The 18,096-nt window shown below is 44.3% G+C and overlaps 7 pseudogenes; all 7 read right to left on the bottom strand.

Moving 5' to 3' along the window:
- Positions 1 to 6,204: 6,204 nt before the first annotated feature.
- Positions 6,205 to 6,325, bottom strand: LOC135604294 (5S ribosomal RNA; annotated as a pseudogene).
- Positions 6,326 to 7,147: 822 nt separating this feature from the next.
- LOC135599423 (5S ribosomal RNA) lies at positions 7,148 to 7,268 on the bottom strand (annotated as a pseudogene).
- Positions 7,269 to 7,618: 350 nt separating this feature from the next.
- LOC135599367 (5S ribosomal RNA) lies at positions 7,619 to 7,739 on the bottom strand (annotated as a pseudogene).
- Positions 7,740 to 8,088: 349 nt separating this feature from the next.
- LOC135599222 (5S ribosomal RNA) lies at positions 8,089 to 8,210 on the bottom strand (annotated as a pseudogene).
- A 350-nt stretch (positions 8,211 to 8,560) lies between these two features.
- LOC135599487 (5S ribosomal RNA) lies at positions 8,561 to 8,681 on the bottom strand (annotated as a pseudogene).
- Positions 8,682 to 11,662: 2,981 nt separating this feature from the next.
- On the bottom strand, positions 11,663 to 11,783 carry LOC135599509 (5S ribosomal RNA; annotated as a pseudogene).
- A 6,038-nt stretch (positions 11,784 to 17,821) lies between these two features.
- On the bottom strand, positions 17,822 to 17,942 carry LOC135599519 (5S ribosomal RNA; annotated as a pseudogene).
- Between the last annotated feature and the right edge of the window lie 154 nt (positions 17,943 to 18,096).

Below are 18,096 nucleotides of genomic sequence, written 5' to 3'. Positions count from 1 at the left end.
CATGTCTCAATAAGCTCTGCTGAATCAGCAGTCTCGTATACAGCAATCTTCTTATCAGCCTGAACTTCTGGAGTAAAGAATTCCAAGCTTAGATCCGGACTTCCAACCGGAGCCTTGAAGAGGCTAGTCCAAGGCCTAGGGTCACTGGAAATGAGGGCAGGCTGCCGCGATCTAGAGAGCGATCTACTTCGATGCTGTTTCGTCGAAGGAGTTTCTCTCTGGAGAGGATATGGAGGAGGAGCCAATTGAGGGGTAACGGTAGGGAGTCTTACCATCGTATCAACTCTCCCGCCACCGTCGCCAGCCCTAGGGGCCGTCGCTGCCATGTTTGATCCCACGGGCGACAAGCGACGACACTGTAGCGGCGATCTGACTCCTGCAGCGTCGGCTTTCTCCCACGGGCGACAAGCGACGACACTGTAGCGGCGATCTGATTTCCTGCAGCGTCGGCTGTTTCCCAAGGGCAACGTACTGTAGCGGCGGCGACGACACTGTAGCAGCGACAGTACTGTAGCGGCGACGATACTGTAGCGGCGACGAGATCTCCCTAGGGCGATCTGACTCCTGCAGCGTTGGCTTTCTCCCACGGGCGACGATACTATAGCAACGATCTGATCTCCCTTACTGTAGTGGTGATCGGATCTCCTGTAGCGTCGGCTTCTCCCGAAGGGCGACGATACTATAGCGGCGACCAAATCTCCCTAGGGCGACGGTACTGTAGCGGCGATATGATATATTGCGACGGTGGTTTTTCCCTATGGAGATGATTCTATAGCCGCGACCAGAAGAGGGATCAAACACAAGCTCTCCTTTTAACATCAAATTATCAAATTCTGCAGTGTACTCCTCCACACTAAGATCTTTTTGCTTGAAATCATGTATTTTGAGAAAGATCTCTTGTCTATAATTATCAGGTAAATATTTTCTCTTTAGCTCCCTTTTCATTTTCTCCCATGTAACGATCTTACTCTTCCCCTCACGTTCTCTTTGTTTCTTCAGATTTTCCCACCAAAAAGATGCATTCCGCCTGAGTTTGAGTGCCACAAGTTTGACCTTCTTTTGTTCTGGTGGTTCATGAAAATTGAAGATTCTTTCTACTGTATTAAGCCAATCGATAAAGTCATCAACATTTATTTTCCCTTCAAATTCTGGAATATCAAATCTGGGATTATATTTATTCTGCCACTCGTCTTGGACTTCATTTCTTCTCCGACATCTTCTTGACTCCCTTGGAAGATGAGGTGTTTCATCATCAGAAGTAAACTCTCGAGTGTCATTTTCATGCTGGTTGTGTCTACTTTGAAGTTCGTCGATTATTTCATTTTTTTCTTATAGGCTACGCAGCAATTTTTGTAGCTGCAGCCTCAACGACTCAGCGTCATCTCCATGGTTGTTACCTTCACCAACTACACCTTTTCCATTCCGCCTTGCCATGATCTCTAGCCTTTAGCTCTGATACCAAACTGATACCGGGGAGGGTAAAAATGCAGAATGGATTTCCAAATAACACCGATGGAAAATTTGTTCAGATAGAAAATGTCACAGTAGACAAGGAAGAACTGATACCAGAAGCACTAACGAAGCAGCTTAGATAAAAATGAAAAGTAGCTCACCACCAAGTTTAAAATCGCAATGGGATACAGAAAGTTCACCACCCAACGAAAATTAAATGAGGATACAGAACTAGAAAATAAAAGACTCGAACTTCAGTAAAGAACCTGGCTACTATTATGAATGACTTTGGTATGGTTTCTGGACTTCAGTTAAATCATGCGAAAAGTAAAGTATATATGAGCCCTTACGTTGAGAATAAGGTCTTTATTGCACAAACTTTGGGGGTTAGTGAGGGAAGCCTGCCAGTTCCTTATTTGGGTCTCCCGCTCATATCCACAGGCATTCACAAAACCCACTGTCAGCCTATCCTACAAAAAATAAAGAATAGAATTTCTTCTTGGAAAAATAGGCTTCTATCAAAAGCAGGACGACTCGAACTCATCCGTTCTGTATTGCACTCCTACTCTATATATTGGTGTAATGCATTTCTTCTGCCTGCTGGACTTCTCCAAGATATTGAACGGTTATTAATGAACTTCTTCTGGAATGGCACAAATGATAAGGCAATGCATATGGTAAATTGGGATAGCATTTGCAAACCGAAAGATGAAGGGGGGCTAAACTTGAGAAATACTAGAGATTGGAATCAAGCATGCCTGGTACAACAATTGTGGGATCTTTTGCAAAACAAATGTTCCTTATGGTCACAATGGGTTTCTGCTAGGTATCTTTCAAAGGAATCAATCTGGGAAATTTCAACAAGAACATACCACTCTTCAGCTTGGAAAGGAATTTTAAAGGCAAGGAATTGGCTAATCAAACACATTTCTTATGCAATCTCTTCTGGAACTAGTACTAATATGTGGTACGATCCTTGGGTGAATGGGAAGAGTATATTTTTTTTTGGTAAGTAAAAGTAAATTGATTATGTGTAAAGTTTCTACAAATAGCTTTATCTATACAAGTCATAGACAAAGCCAAGTAACTCATAGAGTGCGAATGCGATAGTTATGACTACACATGCTGTAGACTATAACTACCTGTGGGTACATTATTTGGCATCATTCCCAAGATCTTTAGCTAATAGCAAAATTAAATTTGATAAAAATATCTTTTTCTCTTCGGGTGAAGTGCTCGGTTTTGAGATCATGCTCCATACAGGATCTTGAGTCTCTAATAATCTCTTTCAAGAGCTGAGCATTGTTTGTGTGTTGACATTCAAATATTCTATTACATCTCTCCTTCCACATCCACCAAATAGCGCATCTGAAAGTAACCTTTGCCAGTTGTGTAAGTGGCCCTTTTCTTGAGAAACATTGCATAAGGTCGCCTAGTTCTTGGTGCAAGTTTGGTTGCGGCAGTCTATTGAGTTCAAATCGCTGGAGAATCTCCTTCCATATCCATTTTGTATAATTACAAGCAAAATAGAGGTGGTCAACAGTTTCTTCTTGTTGCAAACAAAGGGAGCAACGGTTAACATGATAGATACCTCATCTTTTCATATTGTCTATTGTAGGTAGTTTATTGAGAAGGGCCTGCCATGTACATAAGGAGTGTCTTTGTGATCCCGGTCGATCCCATGTCCAACTGCTTGGGACCCACTTGTTATTTCTTTGCCTAATTTGATTCCATGCGGATGTGGCACTAAATTTGCCATTGTCATGAGGCCAAATAAGTATATCTGAAGAGTTATTCCTGATTGGAATAGCTATGATAGTCGGCCAAAGTGATAACATTTCGGGAGAAATAGGATTAGGGAGACACCAGGTACCATTAACAATGAACTCGGAAACCTTCCAATCTTTGTGAGCGCCAAGATCTTTTCGTATTCTGTCGCCATATAATTGAAATATACTCTTCCCATTCACCCAAGGATCGTACCACATATTAGTACTAGTTCCAGAAGAGATTGCATAAGAAATGTGTTTGATTAGCCAATTCCTTGCCTTTAAAATTCCTTTCCAAGCTGCAAAGTGGTATGTTCTTGTTGAAATTTCCCAGATTGATTCCTTTGAAAGATACCTAGCAGAAACCCATTGTGACCATAAGGAACATTTGTTTTGCAAAAGATCCCACAATTGTTGTACCAGGCATGCTTGATTCCAATCTCTAGTATTTCTCAAGTTTAGCCCCCCTTCATTTTTCGGTTTGCAAATGCTATCCCAATTTACCATATGCATTGACTTATCATTTGTGCCATTCCAGAAGAAGTTCATTAATAACCGTTCAATATCTTGGAGAAGTCCAGCAGGCAGAAGAAATGCATTACACCAATATATAGAGTAGGAGTGCAATACAGAACGGATGAGTATATTTCAATTATATGGCGACAGAATACGAAAAGATCTTGGGGCTCCCAAAGATTGGAAGGTTTCCGAGTTCATTGCTAACGGTACCTGGTGTCTCCCTAATCCTATTTCTCCCGAAATGTTATCACTTTGGCCGACTATCATAGCTATTCCAATCAGGAACAACTCTTCAGATATACTTATTTGGCCTCATGACAATGGCAAATTTAGTGCCACATCCGTATGGAATCAAATTAGACAAAGAAATAACAAGTGGGTCCCAAGCAGTTGGACATGGGATCGACCGGGATCACATAGACACTCCTTATGTACATGGCAGGCCCTTCTCAATAAACTACCTACAATAGACAATATGAAAAGAAGAGGTATCTATCATGTTAACCGATGCTCCCTTTGTTTGCAACAAGAAGAAACTGTTGACCACCTTTATTTTGCTTATAATTATACAAAATGGATATGGAAGGAGATTCTCCAGCGATTTGAACTCAATAGACTGCCGCAACCAAACTTGCACCAAGAACTAGGCGACCTTATGCAATGTTTCTCAAGAAAAGGGCCACTTACACAACTAGCAAAGGTTACTTTCAGATGCGCTATTTGGTGGATGTGGAAGGAGAGATGAAATAGAATCTTTGAATGTCAACACACAAACAATGCTCAGCTCTTGAAAGAGATTATTAGAGACTCAAGATCCTGTATGGAGCATGATCTCAAAATCGAGCACTTCACCCGAAGAGAAAAAGATATTTTTATCAAATTTAATTTTGCTATTAGCTAAAGATCTTGGGAATGATGTCAAATAATGTACCCACAGGTAGTTATAGTCTACAGCATGTGTAGTTATAACTATCGCATTCGCACTCTATGAGTTAATTGGCTTTGTCTATGACTTGTATAGATAAAGCTATTTGTAGAATCTTTACACATAATCAATTTACTTTTACTTACCAAAAAAAGAAAATAAAAGACTCACCACTCAAGGATGCATCCAAGAGATACAGAGTTTAAGGGGTTCTCTAAGAGCTTCTGCCCAGATATCATCAGTTTCTAAAATTCTTTCTAAGTCCTAAACACCAAAATAAATACTAGTGCATGAAACAACCCTTCATACATAGGGAATTTCGAAATTAAGTGTTTACAGCTACTAACTAACTATTTTAATGCACTCATTGGTAATGAAGAAATGTTCACTGCTGCCAACCAACTCCTTTAATGCATTCCTTTGTCTTGAAGAAAAGCACCTTGAAACAGCTTTAACTTTGTGCAGAGAATATGCTGACGAGCTGTCATATTTGAGTGTGCTGAGATAAAGATTATGAGGCATCATTATTGACTGAAAAAGATACTAGATCATAATCAAGGCTCATATAATCAGATTTTAGTAAATTAGACACTCCCGTGTCAGAAACACGAGGACTTCCCAAGGGGTCACCCATCCTAGTACTACTCTCTCCAAAGTCGGCGCTTAACTTCGCAGTTCTGTTGGGATCCGGTGCTTTAGTGCTGGCATTATCACACCCGTTTCGCGTGCTTCGTCCCTCGCCTATGTGCACGTCGCGGCCGGCGCATCAACGTCCGGAGCCTCTTGCCCGTCACAAAACCATCAGTGCTTTCTCAAACGTTCACGAAATCCCTATTGCAAGCTCTCTCCGAGCCCTAGCCCATCGACTGCGTATCGGTCACGGCAAGTGCGCGTCGAAACCATCAGCACTTTCTAGAACGATCTCGGAATCGCTATTGTGACCCAAATCCGGAAAGCTCTCTCCGAGCCCCACGATACTTACTACGTAGCGGTCACGGCAAATTCCGAGCCCCAAAACAATCGTCTCGGAGGTCTACGGGAGATGTTTCGTATCTCGGGACACAAAAAGGAGTGAAACACGAGGACTTCCCAAGGGGTCACCCATCCTAGAACTACTCTCTCCAAAGTCGGCGCTTAACTTCGGAGTTCTGTTCCGATCCGGTGCTTTAGTGCTGGCATTATCACACCCGTTTCGCGTGCTTCGTCCCTCGCCTATGTGCACGTCGCAGCCGGCGCATCAACGTACGGAGCCTCTTGCCCGTCACAAAACCATCGGCGCTTTCTCGAACGTTCACGAAATCCCTATTGCAAGTTCTCTCCGAGCCCTAGCCCAACGACTGCGCATTGGTCACGGCAAGCGCGCGTCGAAACCATCGGCACTTTCTAGAATGATCTCGGAATCGCTATTGTGACCCCAATCCGGAAAGCCCTCTCCGAGCCCCACGATACTGACGGCGTAGTGGTCACGTCAAATTTCGAGCACCAAAACAATCGTCTCGGAGGTCTACGGGAGATGTTTCGTATGTCGGGACGCAAAAAGGAGTGAAACACGAGGACTTCCCAGGGGGTCACCCATCCTAGTACTACTCTCTCCAAAGTCGGCGCTTAACTTCGGAGTTCTGTTGGGATCCGGTGCTTTAGTGCTGGCATTATCACACCCGTTTCGCGTGCTTCGTCCCTCGCCTATGTTCACGTCGCGGCCGGCGCATCAACGTACGGAGCCTCTTGCCCGTCACAAAACCGTCGGCGCTTTCTCGAACGTTCAAGAAATCCCTATTGCAAGCTCTCTACGAGCCCTAGCCCAAAGACTGCGTATTGGTCACGGCAAGCGCGCGTCGAAACCATCGGCACTTTCTAGAACAATCTCGGAATCGCTATTGTGACCCCAATCCGGAAAGCTATCTCCGAGCCCCACGATACTGACGGCGTAGCGGTCACGGCAAATTCCGAGCCCCAAAACAATCGTCTCGGAGTTCTACGGGAGATGTTTCGTATCTCGGGACGCAAAAAGGAGTGACACATGAGGACTTCCCAAGGGGTCACCCATTAGTAGTACTACTCTCTCCAAAGTCGGCGCTTAACTTCGGAGTTCTGTATGGATCCGGTGCTTTAGTGCTGGCATTATCACACCCGTTTCGCGTGCTTCGTCCCTCGCCTATGTGCACGTCTTGGCCGGCGCATCAACGTCCGGAGCCTCTTGCCCGTCACAAAACCATCGGCGCTTTCTCGAACGTTCACGAAATCCCTATTGCAAGCTCTCTCCGAGCCCTAGCCCAACGACTGCATATCGGTCACGGCAAGCGCGCGTCGAAACCATCGGGACTTTCTAGAATGATCTCGGAATCGCTATTGTGACCCCAATCCGGAAAACTCTCTTCGAGCCCCACGATACTGACAGCTTAGCGGTCACGATAAATTCCGAGCCCCAAAACAATCGTCTCTGAGGTCTACGGGAGATGTTTCGTATGTCGGGATGCAAAAAGGAGTGAAACACGAGGACTTCCCAAGGGGTCACCCATCCTAGTACTACTCTCTCCAAAGTCGGCGCTTAACATCGGAGTTCTGTTGCGATCCGGTGCTTTAGTGCTGGCATTATCACACCCGTTTCGCGTGCTTCGTCCCTCGCCTATGTGCACGTCGCGGCCGGCACATCAACGTACGGAGCCTCTTGCAGGTCACAAAACCGTCGGCACTTTCTCTAACGTTCATGAAATCCCCATTGCAAGCTCTCTCCGAGCCCTAGCCCAACGATTGCGTATCGGTCACGGCAAGCGCGCGTCGAAACCATCGGCACTTTCTAGAACGATCTCGGAATCGCTATTGTGACCCAAATCCGGAAAGCTCTCTCCGAGCCCCACGATACTGACAGCGTAGCGGTCACGGCAAATTCCGAGCCCCAAAACAATCGTCTCGGAGGTCTACGGGAGATGTTTCGTATCTCGGGACACAAAAAGGAGTGAAACACGAGGACTTCCCAGGGGGTCACCCATCCTAGAACTACTCTCTCCAAAGTCGACGCTTAACTTCGGAGTTTTGTTGGGATCCGGTGCTTTAGTGCTGGCATTATCACACCCATTTCGCGTGCTTCGTCCCTCGCCTATGTGCACGTCGCGGCCGGCGCATCAACATACGGAGCCTCTTTCCCGTCACAAAATCGTCGGCGCTTTCTCGAACGTTCACGAAACCCCTATTGCAAGTTCTCTCCGAGCCCTAGCCCAACGACTGCGTATCGGTCACGGCAAGCGCGCGTCGAAACCATCGGCACTTTCTAGAACGATCTCGGAATCGCTATTATGACCCAAATCCGGAATGCTATCTCCGAGCCCACGATGATGACTACGTAGCGGTCACGGCAAATTCCGAGCCCCAAAACAATCGTCTCGGAGGTCTACGGGAGATGTTTCGTATCTCGGGACACAAAAAGGAGTGAAACACGAGGACTTCCCAGGGGGTCACCCATCCTAGAACTACTCTCTCCAAAGTCGGCGCTTAACTTCGGAGTTCTGTTGGGATCCGGTGCTTTAGTACTTGGCATTATCACACCCGGTTCGCGTATTTCGTCCCTCGCCTATGTGCACGTCGTGGCCGGCGCATCAACGTCCGGAGCCTCTTGCCCGTCACAAAACCGTCGGCGCTTTCTCGAACGTTCACGAAATCCCTATTGCAAGCTCTCTCCGAGCCCTAGCCCAATGACTGCATATCGGTCACGGCAAGCGCGCGTCGAAACCATCGGCACTTTCTAGAATGATCTCGGAATCGCTATTGTGACCCCAATCCGGAAAACTCTCTTCGAGCCCCACGATACTGACAGCGTAGAGGTCACGACAAATTCCGAGCCCCAAAACAATCGTCTCTGAGGTCTACGGGAGATGTTTCGTATGTCGGGATGCAAAAAGGAGTGAAACACGAGGCCTTCCCAAGGGGTCACCCATCCTAGTACTACTCTCTCCAAAGTCGGCGCTTAACATCGGAGTTCTGTTGCGATCCGGTGCTTTAGTGCTGGCATTATCACACCCGTTTCACGTGCTTCGTCCCTCGCCTATGTGCACGTCGCGGCCGGCACATCAACGTACGGAGCCTCTTGCAGGTCACAAAACCGTCGGCACTTTCTCTAACGTTCACGAAATCCCCATTGCAAGCTCTCTCCGAGCCCTAGCCCAACGACTGCGTATCGGTCACGGCAAGCGCGCGTCGAAACCATCGGCACTTTCTAGAACGATCTCGGAATCGCTATTGTGACCCAAATCCGGAAAGCTCTCTCCGAGCCCCACGATACTGACAGCGTATGTCACGACCCGACAAAATATCGACAATATTAAAAATTTTTTCCAACACAACTAACCCAGGATCCAAACACACATTTGAGGTCACTAAGAAAACATTCAGATCAAAAATTTCACTTCCATAATCTACCAATTCATAACCCTGTGCAATTCATAAACATAGCACACATCACTCGATAATTCATACAATCTGAACTCGACTCATCAAAATAAAAACCACAATATAAATCCACAAGTGGGGAAATCTATGCAGTCACCACAATCATCGATTTACCATAAGTTCATATCATTACACAAATTTAATTTAACATTCCAAAAGCCTATACATGAGGGATCTTTTAACTTACACAAAATCCACAGGTTTAGATTCATAGTCACATTTCATTAGATGCAAGGTAGCTTATACACAACTACATATATGCTAACATAAGTTCTGCCCAACGTCTTCTAAACTTTCCACTGCCTCAGCCCATTCTTAACATTTAAGCAAGCGATACGCTATCCTGAAAAATTTATCAACAAACGGGGTGAGCATAAAGAGCTCAGCAAGTGACTAACATATCCATATCAAAATAGTACAATTTCCAAAGAGATACAGTTTCAAAACACAAAGCTGAATATACGCTTTCGTAGACATAATATCATTAGGAGCAGAATCACAATTGTCCTTTTAATCATACATATTTGGTTCCTGACAGATGGGGCATAGAGTAATTGGAGCATATCAGAAACAAAGGAAACATATTGGAGCTTATCAATGGCATATAAAATGTTCCAAAACACATCAACGACATATGGAACATTACGAAGCAAACTCAACAGTGAATGAAGCATTTCAGAGCATATCAAACTCATATGTCGTACAGAAGCTCAAACGTCGTCCTTGACGTTGCAATCATATCATATTTATCCAGAGCAGGAACAGAAATAACTCACCAAGACTCTGGATGTCATATCAAACATATAGAGGGTGTAGTGGGATCTCAGTCAGAATGTGATTCATCCATTTCTGAATGACCACCTGACAAAAGTCTCCCACGTCTGGGAGCTCCATCCACCCACGTCTAGGTGAAGTTAAAGGGGGCCGGCAGAGCATCGCAGGCTCTAAGCAATATCCCACATAGCGGGACCCCACATAGCGGGCAAATAAGCGTATACCAGAATATCCCACATAGCGGGACCCCACATAGCGGGCAAATCAACGCATACCCTTTACCATTTCTGGCAAAGGTCCAGACAATCCCACACACCAGAGTACAAGAAGGCGGTTTCAACAAAATGCAGCATATAACGGAAGCACACGCGGAACAACCAAACATACATGTGCCTTTTCAAAAACAATGTGATGCAAGGAACAAATCTCTCACAAAAGTATTCATTTTAGGGAAAGAATTGAAAGCAAGAGTGTACAGGGATTCCAAGCAATCATAACCAGCTCAATTCCAATAAGAAGGTTAGGCGAATTCAAGTATCCAAAGGAAATGGAACAGAATACGCGAAATCGACCAAAGCTCGATTTCGGAAAGAATTCCAGTGGCACACCAAACAAATATTTCAGAATAACAAATATGCTCCAATACCCATAAGAAGGCTATGGTTGAACCATATATCAGTCTATATTCGGATGGAACAGATTTCATATGAAACAGGGCTCCCAACACAGAGTTACCTCTGATTTGGTAACATAAGGTCAAAATCACAATCACTGGTTTGCAGACTTTATAGGATCGGATTCAACAGACGATAGGGTGAGCAATTGAATTCCAAAATTTTCAAACTATATGTCAAAAGAGAGAATTTCAAGTCTACTTTCAAATAAAATCAGTTTGGTATAAATCAGAATTTTCAACAGGGAGTTATAGGCGTTTTAGTATCGAAAGGTCAGAAATCTTGAACTCTGTTTTACAGCGTCTATAGGCTCTTTTGAAACAAATTTTTGGGTAAGTATTCGGTGTCCAAAATCTACAAAATCGGTGTCAAAAGAAAGACATACGAGTCTAATTTCAAACAAAAATAGTTCCTGCCTGAATTCTCATTCTGTACTAAAACTTAGGGCTGAAACAGTGCTTAGGGGTCAGTTTACCGAAAACTTTCAGAATCCATAGTTCTATGTCCAAAGAGAAACATATCAGTTTCTAAATAAAAATCTTCCAATTTATTTTGAATCAACATAAAAACAGAGTCAAATACTGCTGTAGGATGGGGTTAGAACACTTGCCTTTGCAAATTTTGACCCGAAGTAACAAGATTAAAGCAAAAACCCTAAAAGCCCCAAATTTTCTTTCTCTTCTCCTTCTTCTTCTTCTTCTTCTTCTTTTCTTTCCCTGATCACCCACGAGCTGCCTCCTCTGCTTCCTTAACAACGAAGGCAGAGAGGCTTAAGCGGTGGAATTTGTCATTTGGTGCATTTTGCAGTTTAGTCCTTATTTTTATCATATTCACGATTAGGTCCTTAGGGTTTACATATAGGTCCTCAGATTCTTTTTTTTCTTTTTTTTTTTGAACAGATCTCCCAAATCTTACAAATAGGTTACCTCTAATTCATACTCTATTTCTTTTGTCAATTAAAATAGATGCTTACATTATCACCAAAAATTTATACGAACATTCGGAAATGAGGGGTGTTACAGCGTAGCGGTCACGGCAAATTCCGAGCCCCAAAACAATCGTCTCGGAGGTCTACGGGAGATGTTTCGTATCTCGGGACACAAAAAGGAGTGAAACACGAGGACTTCCCAGGGGTTCACCCATCCTAGTACTACTCTCTCCAAAGTCGGCGCTTAACTTCGGAGTTCTGTTGCGATCCGGTGCTTTAGTGCTGGCATTATCACACCCGTTTCGCGTGCTTCGTCCCTCGCCTATGTGCACGTCGCGGTCGGCACATCAACGTACGGAGCCTCTTGCAGGTCACAAAACCGTCGGCACTTTCTCTAACGTTCACGAAATCCCCATTGCAAGCTCTCTCCGAGCCCTAGCCCAACGACTGCGTATCGGTCACGGCAAGCGCGCGTCGAAACCATCGGCACTTTCTAGAACGATCTCGGAATCGCTATTGTGACCCCAATCCGAAAAGCTCTCTCCGAGCCACACGATACTTATGGCGTAGCGGTCACGTCAAATTTCGAGCCCCAAAACAAAATCGTCTCGGAGGTCTACGGGAGATGTTTCGTATGTCGGGACGTAAAAAGGAGTGAAACATGAGGACTTCCCAGGGGGTCACCCATCCTAGTACTATGTTAGGACTCTAGCTTGGAGAGTCCTAATTGAGAGGGACATTCATGTAAGAGGTTTTTTCTTAGAGAAGAATTAGGAGTTGTAAGGGAATAGGAGTCTTGAGTAAGAGTCCTATTAGGAGTTGGTTAGAAGTAAGAGTCTTAAGTAGGAGTCCTATTAGGAGTTAGGGTTTAGAAGCCCTATAAATAGCCATGTATTCCTCCTCTTTTCTCAAGCAATAGATGAATCTTTTCTGCAGCCTTTGAGCAGTAACTTGGAGGGAGGAACCCCTATAGAGTTCCAAGGAGGCCGATCCCCTAAAGAGATCAACCCCAAGTTTAGAATCTGCAAGGGTTCTAACACCTGGTATCAGAGCAGCGTTCTTGGCGTCTCGCTGCCCTTTCACAGCCATCCATCAACCCTACACAACCATCCAAAGCAATTCCCACAATTGCTTAAAAGATCGTCACCGAATTCCGCCATCATCTCCACCACCACGGATCATCCTTTGATCTCCCCGTGAATTGCAACAGGTTCTGGTTTCCTACCTTACTGCTGCTGCAATTTAGTTATCCATATTCGAAAATCCAAAAAAAAAAAAAAAAAATCGTTCCTATATTGCTGCATAAACTTTTCGTCACAAAGTTTTCATCTCTACGACGAAAGATACATTGCAGAATTCCAGCCGCATAGCACCATCTGTTTGATCTTGCTACTGTGCTTTTTCTATCCAAATTTCTACGAAATTTTTATGACATCTTTGACACTTCTTAACAGTAGATTTCCCTTTGGTTTCATCAAAAAATTCTCAATATAAACTACTGATCTTTTATGTCCAATCTGCTGCACTTGAATTGCAGAATTCAAGCCGCATAGCACCATCTGTTTGATCTTGCTACTCTGCTTTTTCTATCCAAATTTCTACGAAATTTTTATGACATCTTTGACACTTCCTAACAGTAGATTTCCCTTTGGTTTCATCGAAAAATTCTCAATATAAACTACTGATCTTTTATGTCCAATCTGCTACACTTGAAAATCTATGCTGCAGAAAATTTCAACTGCATATCGTTGCCTTAACCCATCTATTTGCAATCTTTTTTGAATGAAATTTCTTATAGACTTCATATATCATCTTGGCTTCCATCTAAGATTAATCTATTAAGAAATTCATCTCTAAAAACGATTTTATGTTGCTGCAAATTTTCATCGTAACCCGCTGAAATTTTTCGACGATAATTCTGCAATTGCAACTTGCACCAATTTCTTTGCTGTTATACTGCCGAAATTTTCTTGATTAAATTAGATATCCTTGCTGTCATATAAACTGTGATTTTGCTATCAATTCCCTCCTCAATTCTCTTAAGTTTTTGGTGGAAATTATGTCGAGAAACCGTTGTTTCTTCGACGACAATTCTACTCTTACAAGACAGCACATACTTGCTGCAACTTCCACGGATTTCTGTCAAACCTTTGCTACCATCTACCACAGATCCAAAACTTTCATCCAGAGCCCTAAAACTATACCAAATCACACCCTCAAACTGCACCCAAAACAGCCATAAAACAAGCCTAAACCGTAGCCTACATCCACCAATCCACCAACACTTTTGACCATCACTTCTCTCAACCTATACATGCCTTTAACCCAAGAGCAAAAGAGAGATCTTAACATCATTGATTTGGGGCCATATACTATGGCATCTAAGGAGGCAATCAATGCTAAATTCGAAGTCTTGGAGGCGCGAATGGAGGATAAGATTCGGACGCTCTTTACCGAACTCAGATTGGGCCGACCACTAAGCCCGAAGAAATCATATCAAGGAGAGAGCTTTGCCCAATCACACCAAGCCCGAAGAGATGACTTCCAAGAGAGGGGAAGCTCTATGACCAACCCCAACTATCCATGCATGAGAGTGGACTTCCCTAGATGGGAAGAAGGAGACCCGATTGGTTGGATTTCGCATGTGGAGCGATATTTTCGGTACCACAAAACCGCGGATGTATCTATGGTGAAAATTGCAGCTATACATCTTGAAGGGGATGCTATTCAGTGGTTTGACTGGTTTGAACATACTTATGGAGTCTTTTCATGGCGACAATTCAAAGAAGAACTGCTGATTCGCTTCAGACCAACCGATTACGAGAATATTGACGAACAACTAGCAAAGATCCGACAAACCTCCACCATTCAAGAGTACCAAACCAGGTTTGAAAGGTTATCTAATCAAAATCATGATTGGTCTCAAAAACAGCTATTGAGGACCTTCATTGAGGGCTTGAAGCCGGAGATCCGAGGAGAAGTTAAAGCGCGACAACCGTACACGCTTATGGCAGCCATCTCTTTCGCACGACATCAAGAGGAGCAATTGAACCATGAAGCTCGGAGGACTAGGGTCACTCCTCAACCAGTAATATTGAAGCCCTCAGCCCCCCCTACTGTCGACCAAGTCCCTGCACCAAAGAGGTTAACAGGAGAAGAGCTTCGGGAGCGATATGCGAAGGGGTTATGTTGGCATTGTGACGAGCCGTGGAGCCGTGAGCATCGCTGTAGTAAAGGAGGACTTCTTATGATTGAACCGATAGAAGAAGAGGTCATTGAACATCCAAAAGAGAGCTTTGAACATGAAGAAGAAGATGCAGAAGAAGACCCAAAACCGACCGAAGTTACGGTACATACACTAGCTAGCTACTCAAACCCGCAAACGATGAAAATTGGAGGCCTTCTCAAACAACAACCAATCACTGTTCTCATCGACACGGGCAGTACTACTAACTTCCTAAATAGTAAGCTTGCTGTTCGGATATCATTACCTATCGAGAATCGCTGCAGGTTTGATGTTAAGGTCACCGACGGACGGATTTTGAATTGTGATCATAGGCGCTTGCAGGAGAAACTATTGCTGCAGGACCAAGAAATAATTGCAGATTTCTTCCTTCTCCCTCTTAACAATCATGAGGCCATGCTCAGAATTAAATGGTTGATGACATTAGGTGATATTTCCTGGAATTTTATGAAACTAATTATGAAATTTTACAGTAAGGAGAAACAGGTGACATTGCACGGGAAACGTGGGGGCGACATAACAACGATTTGCACACAACAAATGGAGAATGTTTTGCATAAAGCATGCAGCGGCTTTTTGGTACAACTTGAGCAGCAAACTAAGGGAGAGCTAACAGAATTTGAAGATCCAAATCTACTTCCTTTGCTTGCTGAATTTTCAAATATATTTGACGAACCGCGTAACCTACCTCTTACCTGTCGGCATGATCATTGTATAATGATTCTTCCAGGAAAATCTTCAGCAAATGCTCAGCCATATCAGTATCCACATCTCCAGAAGGATGAAATAGAAAGGATTATAAAAGAGATGCTCGAAACAGGAGTTATTAGGCCAAGTTGCAACCTCTACTCTTCGCCGGTGCTACTTGTATGCAAGAAGGACGGAACAAGGCGAATATGTGTTGATTACCGAGCTCTCAATGGCATAATCATCAAGGACAAATACTTTATTCCAATAGTAGATGAATTGCTAGATGAAAGGGAGCACAAATCTTTACAAAGCTGGACCTTTGATCCGGGTATCATCAAATACGAGCATGCGAAGAAGACATACGGAAAACCACCTTTTGAACACACAACAACCACAAATTTTTGCTTTCTTCAACAAAAGGTGGAATATCTTGGGCATATCATATCAGAGGAAGGTGTGGCAGTGGACCCCTTCCAAATTGGAGCAATGCAAAACTGGCCGACCTCGAGAAACATAAAATTGCTACATGGCTTTCTGGGTTTAACAGGCTACTACCGCAAGTTCGTGAAAAACTATGGAAAGATCAGTGCACCACTTACTTCCTTACTAGAAAAAAATGTCTTCCAATGGTTGGACAGAGCCTCCGCTGCCTTCGACAAACTTAAGGCAGCCATGACGACGACGCCGGTGCTAACACTACCAGATTTCAACCGACCCTTCATTATTGAGGCCGACACATCTGGAGTCAGAATTGGAGCCATTCTCATGCAAGATGGTCGACCACTCGCATACACTAGCAAGGCATTATCTCCCTCCGATCAAAATATGTCAACATATGATAAGGAGATGCTCGCCATTGTGCGCGCAGCAACGAGGTGGAGATTGTACTTGATCAGGCGATACTTTCAAATCAAGACCGACCATAAAAGCCTAAAATATCTCTTGGAACAGAAGATATCTTCCCCCAAGCAGCAAAAATGGGTAACAAAACTTCTTGGATTTGATTTTGAAATAACTTACAAAAAGGGGAAAGAGAATGTTCTTGCAGATGCGCTTTCGCAGCTACCCGAGCAAGTTGAAGTTTCGACCGTTTCACTTCCGACCAGCGACTTCCTTGAGGATATTAAGATGGAATGGCAAGAAGATTCAGATACTAGTAAGATTATAAAAAAAAATTGGAGGAAGCACCAAGCCCCATGGCTCATTACAATTGGGACTCAAAAGAATTACACTATAAGGGACGCATTGTGCTTGTGACAAATTCTACTTGCATCTTCAATAGCAGATTTTGGACAAAGTTATTCTATATGCAGGGTACTAAATTGAAAAGGAGTACGACATATCACCCACAAACCAACAGCCAACCGGAAGTTTTAAATAGGTGCTTGGAGACAGCCCAAAGCCACCCACCAAATATGACTACCCAAAGAGAACTCCAGACCCAGCCAAGTGCCATTATTGATCGACGGATCGTGACTCGACGACGACGACCCACTAATGAAGTGCTAATACAGTGGGCGAACCTACCAAAAGAAGATGCCACTTGGGAGAACTATGACGACTTGAAGATCAAATTCCCAGAATTCATGAATCATTAGCCTCGAGGACAAGGCTGATTTGAAGAGGGCGGGTCTGTTAGGACTCTAGCTTGGAGAGTCCTAATTGAGAGGGACATTCATGTAAGAGGTTTTTTCTTAGAGAAGAATTAGGAGTTGTAAGGGAATAGGAGTCTTGAGTAAGAGTCCTATTAGGAGTTGGTTAGAAGTAAGAGTCTTAAGTAGGAGTCCTATTAGGAGTTAGGGTTTAGAAGCCCTATAAATAGCCATGTATTCCTCCTCTTTTCTCAAGCAATAGATGAATCTTTTCTGCAGCCTTTGAGCAGTAACTTGGAGGGAGGAACCCCTATAGAGTTCCAAGGAGGCCGATCCCCTAAAGAGATCAACCCCAAGTTTAGAATCTGCAAGGGTTCTATCATACTACTCTCTCCAAAGTCGGCGCTTAACTTCGGAGTTCTGTTGGGATCCGGTGCTTTAGTGCTGGCATTATCACACTCGTTTCGCGTGCTTCGTCCCTCACCTATGTGCACGTCGCGGCCGGCGCATCAACGTACGGAGCCTCTTGCCTGTCACAAAACCGTCGGCGCTTTCTCGAACGTTCACGAAATCCCTATTGCAAGCTCTCTCCGAGCCCTAGCCCAACGACTGCGTATCGGTTACGACAAACGCGCGTCGAAACCATCGGCACTTTCTAGAACGATCTCGGAATCGCTATTGTGACCGCAATCCGGAAAGATCTCTCCGAGTCCCACAATACTGACTATGTAGCGGTCAAGGCAAATTCCGAGCCCCAAAACAATCGTCTCGGAGGTCTACGGGAGATGTTTCGTACCTCGGGACGCAAAAAGGAGTGAAACACGAGGACTTCCCAAGGGGTCACCCATCCTAGTACTACTCTCTCCAAAGTCGGCGCTTAACTTCGGAGTTTTGTTGGGATCCGGTGCTTTAGTGCTGTCATTATCACACCCGTTTCACGTGCTTCGTCCCACGCCTATGTGCACGTCGCGGCCATCGCATCAACGTACGGAGCCCCTTGCCCGTCACAAAACCGTCGGCGCTTTCTCGAACGTTCACGAAATCCCTATTGCAAGCTCTCTCCGAGCCCTAGCCCAACGACTGCGA

The sequence above is a fragment of the Musa acuminata genome, chromosome BXJ2-1 (genome assembly GCF_036884655.1).
Source record: "Musa acuminata AAA Group cultivar baxijiao chromosome BXJ2-1, Cavendish_Baxijiao_AAA, whole genome shotgun sequence".
In the NCBI taxonomy this organism is placed as follows: Eukaryota; Viridiplantae; Streptophyta; class Magnoliopsida; order Zingiberales; family Musaceae; genus Musa; species Musa acuminata.
This window is presented reverse-complemented; position numbering and strand designations above follow the sequence as displayed.